Source organism: Plutella xylostella, chromosome 6, assembly GCF_932276165.1.
Source record: "Plutella xylostella chromosome 6, ilPluXylo3.1, whole genome shotgun sequence".
NCBI lineage: Eukaryota > Metazoa > Arthropoda > Insecta > Lepidoptera > Plutellidae > Plutella > Plutella xylostella.
This window is the reverse complement of record NC_063986.1, coordinates 7,625,063-7,639,625: the sequence shown is the minus strand read 5'-3', so window position 1 is coordinate 7,639,625 and position 14,563 is coordinate 7,625,063. Positions and strand designations below refer to the sequence as shown.

Below are 14,563 nucleotides of genomic sequence, written 5' to 3'. Positions count from 1 at the left end.
AACTAATAACTAGTTTTTTTATCACTATATGTAAGTAAGTACTAAACACCCGCCCTCTACTCTATTCACAATATCTTAGTATGGAAGCTATAAACATCATCTAGGAGCGTACTGAAAGTATAATTAATTAATTTTAAAAAATAAAAAATAATAGCTGAACAGATGTTTTTGGCAAAATCCGTTGGTCTCATGATCAACAACGTGTGGAAACAGCGAAAGTGCTGACTCATGCTCTCCCATTATTAACCGCTTGGTTACTGGCTACATTATTAATAGTTTTTGTATAGTTAATTATATTTAAATTAGTTGAAGAGATTATATTTTAACACATTATCCCTTGGCTTCGGAGCTATAATTTTATTAGGTAAGTATTTATCGAAAAGAACAACTATAATCCATCTATGAAGTCGTGAAAACGGAAATGGATCCATACTAACTATTTAAGCGGTTGTTTTATTGATTTTAGATCTTTGCTTAAACAAAAATCTGTTAAAAAATGATTATGCGTTGGTAGGTATTTTATTTTTTATTTGTATTTAACCGACAATAATAAAAATAGTACCTACTTTGCAAAATCGCATTTTTTTCATGTTTTTGTCGCACATGAAAATTTAAATATTTAAATTGGTATCTTCAGAATTGATACTATCTAATATCAATTCTATCCATTTATGACTTAAGTATGTATGAAAATTTAAAATATTATTAAAAAATATGCCCGGGTCTGCAAAACGTTTGGACACTAAAAAAAACTTTAACTCGACTCAACGGCCGCCATGAGCCCGTCAGCTGTCGCGTCGTGAAGGGTGAGGGATTAAATTGGAATTCCTTTTTCAAATTCACCAATAGGACGGGGGGAGCAGGCCCGCGATTGGCTAAGCGTCCGAGTGCAGTAATCCGGCCCGATTGACGTGGGGCTCTCTACTCGATCACTGACGGCTTAGGAACTGTTCCACCAATTTTATTCGCATATATTTTTTGATAGTTTTTAAATGCGATTTTTTGGAAAATTTTACATGTTTTTTACTTTGAGATTCCAAGCTCAAAAAGTTGGCCGTATGGTTCTCTCCAAGATCTAAAATATATACAAGAAAACGACAAAATTCAACGGAATTGGTCGATCCACATTTATAACGTTTAGCGTTTAGTAAGATTCAATTTACTAAAACATCACCATATTGTTCAGACTACGATCCATCTGATTCAATGTACCTACAAATATTTGCACATAACAAAAAATATTAATCTAATATAATAAGGCCAGGCGATGTCGCTTCAAAATTCTCTACATTCCTCAGCATTCTAGAGCAGAACAGTCATAATAGCGTCACAGATTAGTCAATAACACTGTGGACTGGTGTTTATAGCTCCCACGGACAAATGCTAGCCTACGTCATGTCTAGACTATAGATCAAGAAGATCTAGATACGACTCACGGCTATAATACCCTATTACTGAGAAATAGTCGTGTATCTAATTAATACTCGAGGTAAATAAATCAATTGTCTTGCCACAGTTTAGGATGCTTATAATATTATTTTATCAGAATTAGTTCTAGGTATTTAAAAAAAATAAAGACAACACAAAGAAAAGCATTGATTTTACATAGCAAAAAACACAATTCGAAATTCCTTAGCATATACTTAATTCAAGGGATACATATTAAATTTCATACCTAGGTAAAGTACATATATTCATACCTAAGGGCTGTAGGCGTATCTGTTAAAAAAAATATTGCCTCATATAATATGACATCATATATCACATCATATATACATCATGTCATGTCCAACTTAATATTCAGTACATATCTCTCTGCCCTAGTTGTTAACGATATATATATAGGTTCGGAAGAAAAGTGGCTTAGGAACCTTTATTCTACGAAACCTATAAAGGATTCATAATTTTAAAAAAGTCAAAGTCAAATATTTTTATTCATCGTATAAATATATTTTTTTTTCTGATGAACGTCAATTTTTACAAACTACTCATGGTATTAATTGAATATTCCAGGAAACGATAGAATTGATAGCATATGTTTTAATGGAAAACGCTTCATCGAGCATGGAGTTTTCAAATAAGAATTAAATATTTAATATCGGGGAAGTGTACGTGGTACAAAGAGCCATATGGCGGCTCTGTAGTTGGACATTCGTCAGTACAGGACGCGTCATGCGTGTTCTAAGGCTGCGTCTACACAGGTTGTAAAATTTAATGCTCACGAAAACTTAAAAAAACATGTTCAACTCATGAAAATTAAAAACTTTTGGAAAGAAACATACACTCAAAAATTTACTTCAAACCTTCTGTATAGGAAAGTTAATCGTTCCAGACGGTATTATGTAGATGCATAAAATTCATCGGGAGCATGCCACCTTCTCAATTCCTCTCTCTCAAGCAATCTTGTACTGAGAGAGTAGTCGGGTAAGTGGTCAACCCGACTGTCAGATGTTTTCAAGCTGCCCGAAGACCTCTGACTAGGCTTTACGACTGCTGCCGAAACAGCAACCAGGACCCACGGCTTAACGTGACGTCCGAGGCACGAAAGCGTCCAGAAAACACAGTAACCGTGCCATGCATGACATTGTGTTGCTTTACTTCAATGATCAGTTACGCCTCAACAAACAATCTTTGGATATTGATATTTGAACTATAAGCGCGATGATAATTTTATATTGTTACATTTAAGAGAAGAGCTTTTGAAAAATAAGCTTTAATTCTATCCCAGCTAGTAAGCGCTTGTAACCGTCCTATAAATAGAAATAAGAATGAGTCCAAAAATCTGCACAGTTACCGAAATTCCGAAACCGGTCGTCGGCTAAGCTGATGTGGGCGCGACCTTACGACCGATGCTGATTCCGGTTGCGTCACGAAAAGCGACGCGCCGCCTTAACGGTTCTACAAAATGTGACAATACGTTTGTATGCATTTCATTATGTTTGTTTTACTTACGTAACGTTAAAAACTGTTACATACTAGAGTCTAGTGGCTATAACTTCCACCATAATCTGTTTAAACTAGGGCCTTCAGACGTTGGTGTTATCATGATCGATCTTAATATCTGAGTCAATTTGGATAGCCTAATTTCATAGATAAAAACTGTGTTTTAAGGTTTGCTGGTTTAGCCGCTAGGTCCACAAATCAAGCCTAGTAGTAGTCGCTTATTAGAGTAAATATTTTAAAGAATGTAGGTGTGATGCAGGCCCGGGCGGGGGGCGCGGGGGGTGCGGGGGTGTAGGCAAATCTGCGTAGAGTCGCGGAGGGTCGGTCGTGGCCGGCTCACTGCCGCGCCGCCGCCGCGCGCACACGCCCGCCCTGCGACGCCCGAGGTAAGTGGGAGTTCTCTTTTTGAATTTCTCTTCTTTTTCTTTTAAATTCAAACTTCCTTGGATCAAAATCTTCTTTCTTCAGCCAGTTCACTCGTCGAGTTCGTGACATGTGCCGGCTGGTGAAGTGTTTCCATTTCCGGTGTAATTACTCATTAATTTATAGGCTCTAATTGTGTTAATTAGTGACGTAGAGTGTTGCGTGGTAGCTTTGCGTTTATGAAATGGAAAAGTCAATAATACGAGCCAATAACCACGTAGGTATACTTTATTGGAATTTATCGATTGGTATGGGTATCATTGTGAACTTTGGAAATGGTTGCTGACTTAATGGTTCCTTTGTAGGTATAAAAGGCACATTCTTGTCGTAAACCGAGTTTTGTTTGAATGTCTAAAGCTTTTGTTCCAGGTCTCTGTCGAAACATTTTTCATATTCCAAGGTCGCTACATCCTTATTGAACTGTAACTTGTTACAGTTTGTTACAAGAATGGGCCCCGCCCGCCCCTTCTATCCGAGAGCAGGGAGCCGACAGAATGTATTTAGCGAAGTTTTGTAACCACTGTGACTGTAGACTTTGGCATATTTTGTGCTTGACACTTTTTTTAGTAATCTGAGCTTCTGAATTCGTTGCGGTGCGTTGTTGGGTTATTTGTTTCAATCAATCAGTGGCCACAGCATCTTAACAGATGATAGTTACAGCATATCCAGAGCAGAGGCACTAGGTGGAGGATGGCAGGTTCTTAAATTAAAATGATTTTAGTTTTACTTGTCACATCCCGGGATACCAGATTTATAAAATCAATTGTCTCCCTCAAAATCTGTAACAATATATATTGTGTCTGGTGTATGAATGTTTTGCCGGGACGAGTGAATTTAAACAAGACTTTAAACCCAGTCGACGTTGGATGATCTTCGAGTACCTATGAAATTTTACTAGCTTTACCTTTTCTTCAAAAAAAAAACTGGAGTATAAAAAAAATGCAACTTATTTTATAAAGATGTTTCTCGTCGAAATTTGTCGCTTACTAGGAGTTACTAATATTGGTATATATGCCGGAGTCGAAAGTTTTCGTGTTCCCTCCGGAGCGGTAGACAGACTTTTTGTTTGAGTTGTAACTTGTAGCGCCTGATGATGCTCTGTTGAATCGTTTCACCTATTTTTTTTTGCTTTTGCAGTTTTAGTTAGATTTTTTATCCACTGATGTTACATACGGAAATATACTTAATATTAAGAACCTTATAATATACTTATGTAAGTACTTATGTATATTCAATGTATTTATTCCTAAAATTCTTCAACTAAATTTGTATTTAAGTACATTAAAATATTGGCTTTGAGGGCAAAGCTTTATTGACTAATATAAATTAGTCAATAAATGACAATCATTACTGTAATCCATGAATTCATGAATGAAACAATTCAATTATATATTAAAATCTTATTCGCGTCATTGTCGACAAAATGTAGCGAGAAACAAATTAGCGAAATTCCCTCCCTGAGTAAAAGGGAGTATCGCTCCTCAACGTTTAAGCCTCCTAGTCTTAAAAAGGAATTCCCGAAATCCTATTCACGGCTTCAATCAATACCCCAATTTCCGTACATGTGAGGTCGCAGAAATCTGTAGATTCAACTCGAACGTCTCAATCACGGCTCGAGTCGATCAAGAAACATTCAAATTGAGTGGGATTGTATTATTTTTATTGTATTATTTACATTATCGGGGTATGGGGCTGCGCGGGGCCGGGCCCGCCCGTCGATACCGCGGCCGCTGCCGCGCATGCGTGGCATCCGCCCCCGCCCCCTTACTAATATAATATAATACCTGATTTCTACTTTATGCATGCTAATGTCTGATATCAGAGGCTCTTAGTACCCTCACCCCTCGGTAAAGATCTCTCGACAATAAGGTAGGCTGCTTGCTGAGTTATCGGTTTTTATCAGGTCTTCCGTGTTGATAGTAGACTTAATAAGGAAGGGTTCCATCAAGCTTCAGCCACGGCACGTGGAGAAAACTTAATAACTCTTAAATTTATTAAACGTTTTAAAATTACAAGACATAAGGATCTTAAGATTTTGATAATACCTACGGCAAAAAATTAAGAGGTATTTTCGTAAATTACTATGTACCTACCTTATATATAGGTATATTCAACACAATAAATTTGTAAGCTACTCTCGCTTCAATTCATTGTCTGGGTGTTGCAAATATTAATTTTAATTATGCACAGGAATGCTTTTCCCGACTGCATATTATGGTTCGCCATTATTACCTGCAATAATTCAAACTCTAGTGACGTGAACCACGCCCTTACTCTGTAATTACCTATTTAAATTTCTACCTCCTAGGATACCTAGAATACCTAAAAGAAAACACCTTTCGGGTTTTTAAAAGGAAACAGGATGTTCTTTTAACGTTCTGGGCGCACGCAACAGTTTTTAAAATCACCATATTTTGCATGGAGCTTCCCCTTTATAACGTCACGGGTATAATATATTAAAACTTTACTTAATAGTTAGTTTTTCTGCGTTTTCGTGTTTAAAACACATTAATGGGACACGGTGTTTCCACTTGTTGGCTATCAATTTTCAAATGTTAATATACCTACATTGGTATTGTAGAGATGTAGAGCAAATTTGTAGACTACTGTTTAGAAAAAACTAAATTTTAATATGTTCAATTGTTTATAGCTACGTTAAATTTGAGAGTAGTTAAGTAATACTTAATCTATTTATAACAAGGCATGCTGGAAGATAATCCGAGATATCTTGTTAATAAAATAAAGCTTTATCTCACAGCTACCTGTTAAATGGATGACAAACAAGGTAATCTGGAGATAGAATGAGATACCGCGGACAAACACGGCGATAGCAGCTTCCGCTAACAAGAATACACCCATTAATCAGCTTGTATACCTATCATAGTAGTAAATTAAAAAGATAATGTAATGCATGGATAAAATATAAAAAAAAAACACAATTTAAATTCATATGCCAAGTAGATCATCCAAATACTATATCAAACATGATCTGATCCATGTGATCATACGACATATACGTATGGTACGTACGAGGAAGGAATAAATTCGATATTAACAGCGCAATAAACCATGGTAATAATTTTGATATTTTACGGCCTACACAACCTTAAAATAGATGTGAGGATATAAAACAAAGCGGATGACAATTTATTTTAGTAGGTAACCGAACCATACAAATGTATAAAGTTTAATAAAGACAGGAAGCACGCAATAAATCCCATGTCATTGACCTCAAGAGGTGACTTGAGTATGAATAAACTGATGATACGCAAAATGTGTTTAGCACAGTCGTTCAGCAAAATTTTTCCACATGGAATCAGTGTGACTACTTCTGACATGTTGGAAGCATATATCAAGATTCCGATTCATCATTATTACCAGCCTGTAATCGTCCACTATTGTTCACTTATTTTTTTGGATGAAAAGTAGGAGATTAATAACTCATCTTGTATATATTTTTTTAATTTTATACACACAGAGGGTATCGCTAAACATAACCCTTTGGTGGTTCAATTAAATTCGATACCATCTGTCATATTTAGGGTGTCTTCTACATCAAATTATTTTTACTTTGTTTATCCCGAGTCCTGGTCAAGCGGCTTCGAAACAATGTGGCCAAAAATTCGTTCAATTTATTATTCCCAATTTTGGTCCCGGTTTGATCCCTTTTAGTTGCCATGTGCAAGGTAGCCAAGTCCAGACAGCTCCACCCTAAAAAACCGTTTGTACCAGACGAGATTCCTATTCCGTCACTCCCGTTGTGTTTTGTATGCTTTGTCTCTTTCCCGTTAGCTGTGTAGCAGGATACATCTTCCGTCTCTTTTTCGCTTGAGGCCGGCGCACATTGTTCCGACTCGTGCTAATTCGTATGTTTCCGCTTCCCACACGAGGAGCCGCCATATTTGGCGGGACTGTCAAGTCAACGCCAGTTTGGCGCGTATCAAGCTAACGAGGAACAAGGTCAATTTCCATCGATGAGAGCTTCCTCACCACATTTTTCTTCCTTGAGTGTATTGATCGTAGAATCTCAGCTGTAACAGACTCTTTCCATTTTATTTCAGATGGAGACAGGTTGGGCGGGTCTTCCTATGGACCATCTATGGCGAAAAATTCTATGACATGTGAGTACATTTATTATAATATATTTGAGTCATTAAAAATGTGTTAATACTAATTTAAACAAATTAGGTACCTATGAAAAACTTATACCTCTTCAAACTGAGCTACAATAATTAAGTTGCACAAATTCCGGGACCAACAACAGGACCTCTAGGTCTTGAAGTGAAGCTTCCACCACTACACCACAGTTATGCAAATACATATGTACATAAAACATCATAAACATATATTTTTTCACTTGAATATCAAAATAACGAAAAGATATAATTTAAGCCCTTTGCACAATCCACCACGGTATACAAAGAATAGCAGAATACGATAGACAAATAACGGCTTTTAACAAAGAAGTACTGATAAATGTTCTTAAGTACCGAGAACAAACTTTCTAGTTCCGTTCATATTAACACTTCAAATGTTTCGGCCGAATACATTAGCATCAATTATTTAGGTATCTTCTGCACATTTTACCTTTAGCTTCAGTTGATCCTTCGTGGCTTTTAGGATAAGTCAGCCAAGGTCTAAAATTTGACTTTTTTTTTGTACTAGGCAAAATGCAACAATGGCCTAATTTACAAACAAAAGCTAAGCTTTTTTATCGGTTTGGTTCTGAATTCCGAAGCCATGATGGATGCATCGTGCAGCCGAAATTCCGTGGTCAGTTCGTGCTTGGCACATACCATGTTAATGGGAAGGCAACAATTACATGATGCTGACTAACAAAACGTGTAAATGGAGCAATTACCGACAGCGATGTAGGCTGCTGTACAATTAGTGGGTTGCTAATAGTTTTCATCACCGATAGTACAGCACCACACTCTGTTCCGAACGCATCAATTCTTTCCCAGTGCTCGGCCTATACACACGTATTTTTAGCATTCCCTTTTTCTTTTGTTTTAATTTTTTTATTGTATACTTTACAGTTTCATCTTGTCCTGCATCAGTGATAGCCTGTGGATCATTGCTGTTTTTTGATGTAAGTTTTTTAAAATTATTTTTATGTTTTATCCTAAATCAATTTCCTATAACTATGTGAGGCCACGGCGATTGTCTTACACGACAGTTACATACATAAATATTAAATAAGGCGATGAAGCTATCGGTCCAAAATGAAAATATATGCCATAAATAGGTCGCAATTAAACCATGGAGTTTTAGCCTTAATTAGTTTATACAATAATAACTTATAAAGTTATAGATACATTTAATGAAACTATCTTAAAAATAAAATTCACATTTTGATTTATATTACAATTCAATACTATCTATATATTTTTTGAAGCTTATCTTTTGTTACAATAGTTTTCGAAAATAGTCTCAGCAATGACCATAAACCTGAACATCTTGACCTTCGTCAATGTAAATATTAATACGACTAGAAAACGTGAACCGGTTCGGCAAAGATTAATGACTCAAACGCGAGACCTAGAAACACAAATACTTTTTATGCTCACGAAGATATTGGTGCGTTGTAAAATTTGTACTAACAAATTCCTTGACTTAACCTAACAAGAAAAAGCATATGTCCCTAATCTGTAGCAAAAACATGTATTTTCCACATTCAATGGAACTATCAATATTATCAAAGATTTTTGAAAATACCTAAGACTTCTTATACTCCAAAATGTTTATGCTTTTGTGTAATATTCGAACTATTTTGCCAACTTTCGGATTGATTTGATCTTTTCTTTTGATTGGTTCTTTATTTTCTCTTTCTTGGATTCTGGAGTCCAGATATTTATCTGAAAAATAAATGTAAGTAATTACTTATGTATTATTAACAACTCTTGCTTGACCTTATATTTTAAAATATAAATTAATAAATAATAGAAATTTATACTGAATTTAAGGTTTTCATTATACTGAATTTAAGGTTTTCATGACTTATCTTTGCTTTGAGATCAAATATGTACAAGTCTATATAATTATGTAATTTCAGTAAGTACTTACATTCATTTGCTCGCAATTCCAAATATTTCACTTTATACATTTCGGAACACACTTGAGATAACTTAAGATTTAGACTGACATCGCAATACTTTTGTTTCAACTTATATTATTAACGAGATTTCATTCATATTTTAATTAGTTGTGTGGCGGCTGGTTTTTTTAAGCATATCAGCATAAACATGTTATTTTGAATAACAATTTGTTGGTTCCGTAAATGTCATACTTTTATATTACTTATATTTATCAATTCCTATGAATTTACTACCTAAATAACTTTTATAAATTGCCATATATTAACTTCGCTTGTAGACTTTACAAAAATATTTTATTATTACTGTCAAGAAGCTGCAAAATATAAAGCGAAATATTACATTTTGAGAGAAAACATGTTTGTCCTTAGATCGACAAGCAAGACCAATTGAACAATGACACAGTTACGTGTGTCGTCAGTTGAACGATCAAACAGATTTGCAACACTTGAGCATTCGCCCTGTCCAGCGTCCATTATGCCTAGACTCTAGCCGCTCTTTACACGTTTCCCGACAATGGTGACAGAATTTGTCGGGCCAGAATAGCTAAGCAGCGTCTATTTAGGAGTCCAATAAGCGCTGACCCGTGGTGTCGGATGCCTTTCGTCTGTTGGGTGTGTTCGTTTTAGCGTCGGGGGAGGGTAGGGGAGGTCTCAGTACGGTGGCGCGGAGGTCTGGGCCATTCATAGTAGGGCCGGGGGCGTCGCTGGCCCGCGCATGCGCGCCGGCTGACCCACTTGCCGCCGCGGCCCCGCCAGCTCCAAGGTTGCCGAATCAGCGCCCCAAATCGCTAACTAGACGTAGTGATGTGCCAACTAGGATTCGCCGCCTTTGTGACACGCGCGCGGAAATTGATTTTCGGGATTCGTACGTTTAATTTCCAAGTGAATTCGACAAGTGTTTTAGTGTTTACCATTTCTTAAAGATTGAAAACCATAGTCTATGTGTTAGTTACCAAACTCTCTTAAATGTATGACGAAACAGCCATATCGTAAGCTACACTCAACATGGTTATATTACGTTATAACGTGTTAAACATTGATTAGCAGTGCGTATCTAAATGGTAAACGTTTGTAGTTGGTCATTTCTTTGCGATGACTCGAAGATAATGAAATATTTAGGACAGAGGTGATTCAAGCAGATATCATCAGTTTCATATTAGTCTCACCAACCGGGGAATAGTATAACGGTGTTGATTAATATTCCCGAATCTATATCACATATAAAAAACAGTTCTAGGTGCCCTTGTGGATTTTATAAAAATATACCTAATATTTACGTATCAAGCAAAAAAAAACCGCAAATAAGCTAACCTAGTTTTTTTACTATTAAAAAAATAATTTAAATGGGTAAACCATTTAAAGTAAAGATACGAAGCTGAATGATAATATTATGCTATAATCTGACATAATAAAGTCAAGAGTTAATGGGCCACAATGATTGATCATGACAGGTCGCTACTGTCACTACTGTCAATATTTACACGGTCAATACAGCGTCACTGTGCGTGTGACGTGTGACCGCCTAAACGAAAGGAAACTTTACGGCTATCGCTTTATGATGACATCATCGTAATTTTGATCGGTATTTTTGGTAATGTTCCAGTAATGTGTGTTTTTTTCATTTATGAATAAAACAAGGTCAGAGTTAGGAAAAATAAAGCCGTTAATTACTAAACTAATTACGAGTAAATTATAACGTTTTGCAGACTATTCTAATTATTCTTGTATATTTATTTTCAGGTCGTCCCAGATCGCAGGCAGAATTGAAAATGTTGAACACCAGTGAGGCCAAATGTACAGAGAAGTATAATTTTTGCAATTTTCTTTGAACCTTATAATTTATATAATTTTTATCGTATAAATTATAAATGAATCCTCATCATCATCAGTCTATATCCATGTTACGCCAAGTTCCACGATCTTATGCCACACACGCACAGTCGCACACAATTTAAATTTGATTAAAAATACATGTCATAAATTATCAAGATGTTATGTGTACCTATCTTTTTAAATAAATGAACAGTCTCCATAGCAGTTGGTAACATAACTTGATGAATGATGAATCCCTTTGGTGAAAACTGATAATGAACATAACATAATAATTGTCACAGCTATCAAATTAACGGCGAAATTTATAACAATGGTGAGGTTTTTAAAATAATATAAATATACCCCCTTATTCATAGAAAAGTTACAATACGTTTTAACTAATAAACTGTTTTGTCCCTCTCTGTCAAAGAACAAATTGTTCTGTGTCGGAGAGGGACAAAACAGTTTATTAGTTAAAACGTTCTGTAACTTCTCTATGAATAAGGGGGTTAATATATTATGAATCCATCTAAATTATAATGTGACCATTCTACTTAGATAACATAATAATTGCAAAAGCTATCAATCTGTCGGTAACTTAAATTAAAATTCGCCCGTTTAAAACCGTCAGATTGGCGTCATTTACGACTGCTGCTCACGATCGTGGTAGGTATATTTCATCTTTTCCTAGGACCTATATGCCACTCATCAAAGTTAGTCCACTCGTTCAGACATTACATAATTTAATTTCACTGGCACATACTCATTTTGGGCGCTTTCTTTATCTTGGAATTAAGTTGTTACTCTTTTGTGTTTCACAGAAATCTTTTGTATATAAAACATTATCTCACTACTCCTAACTGCGCTTTTAACATATTATTTTTACACCTTCCACAGGCTATTTCCAAGTCTGAATCCTTGGAGAAGAACTCCGTTTGGTGCCCTATAGCATCAAATATTAGTGCCCTACATCTACCCTGTAGATCCGAATTTGTTTGAAGTGAGGCGACAAATTCGGTTCTAGAGAGGTTTGTGTGGTGCACGCACTGCATCGATGGGAGGAAGCGAACGAATGTGGCGAGCAAAACGTGAAACATACGCAGATACATTTACGAGACGGCGGAATGGCATATTATGTTAGGAGGTTCACTGGTTGTTTAAAGAAATAAAATTTATAAACACTTGCTAATTTGGTGGCGGACCACATGAGGTTGCATAAAGCGATGCGTCGCAATGACACTGATGTTTGATTTATTTTGTGACTTGCGATATAAGATGTTCGACAACACGCGTCTACAGAAATACATGGAAACGATAGAAACCGAAGTGACGTTGAAACATGTTGTCGGCTACAACCTCATGTTGTTTGAAGCCAATTTGCACGTATAGTTAGTTCAATTATACTTAACACAAAACGGAAAGCCGTGTCTGCTGCCAGTCTGCCGACTTAAAAATGTATCTGCTGTCTACGAAATCGGATGTTTCTGAAGCAAGTTTGTGGATTTCTAGATACTTCTTATTAGCTATGTTCACACTTTAGCGAATGAAAGTGCCTAGAATCTACACAATCGTCAATTCAAGAAGATTTACCTACAACTACATGCTTACTGACCTACGTACTTGTTATAGATGTCTGATTAAGAGGTTGAAATTATTATTTTGACTAGTAATTGTAACCTATAGGCCTGCTGTGTTCTGTGCATCAGTGATTCTACTTTACATCGTTATTAAATACATACATAATATATTTCTCAAATTCTGTGTTTTAATTTACCTTTCATACTGAAATTAAAACGGATGACTATGTCAAGAGAGAGGTAGTAATAGGTCTACCTGCTACCTGCTAGCTGCTACCCTGCTACCTCCAATAAATGAAGACGTGCCTTACAAACCACACACTATTCTCCTTTTCATTATATTTTTACGGTTACAGAACCAAGAATATTCAAATCTTTCATTAAATCCTAATAAAAGCTTTTCTTCTGTTTTATGAAATAACTAAGAAACATAAATACTTATAGGTACTACCTACTTCCTTTTTGATCAGAAACATGATTCTGGTCAATTAAAACATAACATCAGATAAAAATATACCAAGTTTGGCTAGGCCTATTTGCCTATCCCTCGGATAGTCAATTTATGAAAGGTTTTTTGGTAGATGTGGTTATATTAGTACCTAAGTGGATTAGCTAGGACTACAGCTAGAGTACTTGAGTATGTATTTAGCTAGAATAATGTCATTCAGAAATGAAAACCTCATCTAAACTAAAACCTAAATCCTAATCGAACACACACGTTAGTGCGGCACGCACGATGCCCACTAGGCTTGCAACATTACCTCTTTAAAGATTATATAGTATGTAATCATATTTATTTAATAGAAAACTATAAAAAATATATCATAGGTAATATCGTTAAATATTACAGACTTTTTATAATAATTTTATTTTACCCTAAAAATAAAAGAGTAGTATTCCTACTCGATCATAGATGGCGCTGTCGATCAACATTGGATACGCTATTCAACAACAGATGGCGCTGTATGCTCAACGTAAGACACGATATTACAATACTTTGCTATTCATGAAGAACTAAAAAATACTATTTACCGAGCTTAATTATCTTTCATAAAAATGTATACAAACCTAAATGTTACTTGACGAACCTATCCTATGGCTATGCAAATGTGGAATTTCATATAAAATTACTTATACTAAATGGTTCCAAAACCGATAACTAAATGCACAATATTAAAATAGGTATATGTACCTCCATTCTTCATGTAAGTTCTGAATATTTCAAACAAGTCTGAATTCAGAGTTTGTAAATAATCATTAGGTATTAAGCTTGCCTACGCCCGACGTAGCAGAACTCGTAGCGTGCTGCGTAGTATTTCGTAGGTCAATCGTAGCAAACTAGAATAATACATCTTATTGAAAACAGCATTTTCCTTATTTTAAAGTAGATTGGTACTATTAAATTGCTCTCAGTAAATACATCTTGATGGTTGATCGCCTGCTAAGGTTTTCATCAATACAATACAACAATAAAATGTCCACTTGTTGGAGCTAGAACTCTCAAAGAGTAAAATCACACTCTGCCCTCAACCTTCTTTTTCCACCCACGACCAGCTAGCGGCCTGGCTCCTGCTCCATAAGTTTACCAGTAAATTTTGGTTATGTTAGCTCTCCGTCAAAATTGCACGCATAGCCTTCATCTATAATCATTATATTGATAGGCTAGTCCTACTGTGCTACCGTTATTTATTAGTTTATTAGTAATTCATGG

General features: G+C 35.7%; 2 long non-coding RNA genes across 3 annotated transcripts; one reads left to right on the top strand and one right to left on the bottom strand.

Moving 5' to 3' along the window:
- Window positions 1–1,858: 1,858 nt before the first annotated feature.
- On the bottom strand, window positions 1,859–9,560 carry LOC105386777. 2 transcript variants are annotated; one of them, XR_007266377.1, is made up of 3 exons: window positions 9,433–9,545; window positions 9,085–9,224; window positions 1,859–4,145 (listed from the first exon to the last, which is right to left on the bottom strand). It is a non-coding gene; the product is annotated as an uncharacterized LOC105386777 (long non-coding RNA). The 2 variants fall into 2 exon arrangements; XR_960725.3 differs by lacking the exon at window positions 1,859–4,145 and having other exon boundaries at window positions 9,195–9,224; window positions 9,433–9,560.
- LOC125488646 lies at window positions 4,714–13,004 on the top strand. The gene is made up of 3 exons (XR_007266378.1): window positions 4,714–8,458; window positions 11,204–11,257; window positions 12,173–13,004. It is a non-coding gene; the product is annotated as an uncharacterized LOC125488646 (long non-coding RNA).
- The last annotated feature ends 1,559 nt before the right edge of the window (window positions 13,005–14,563 follow it).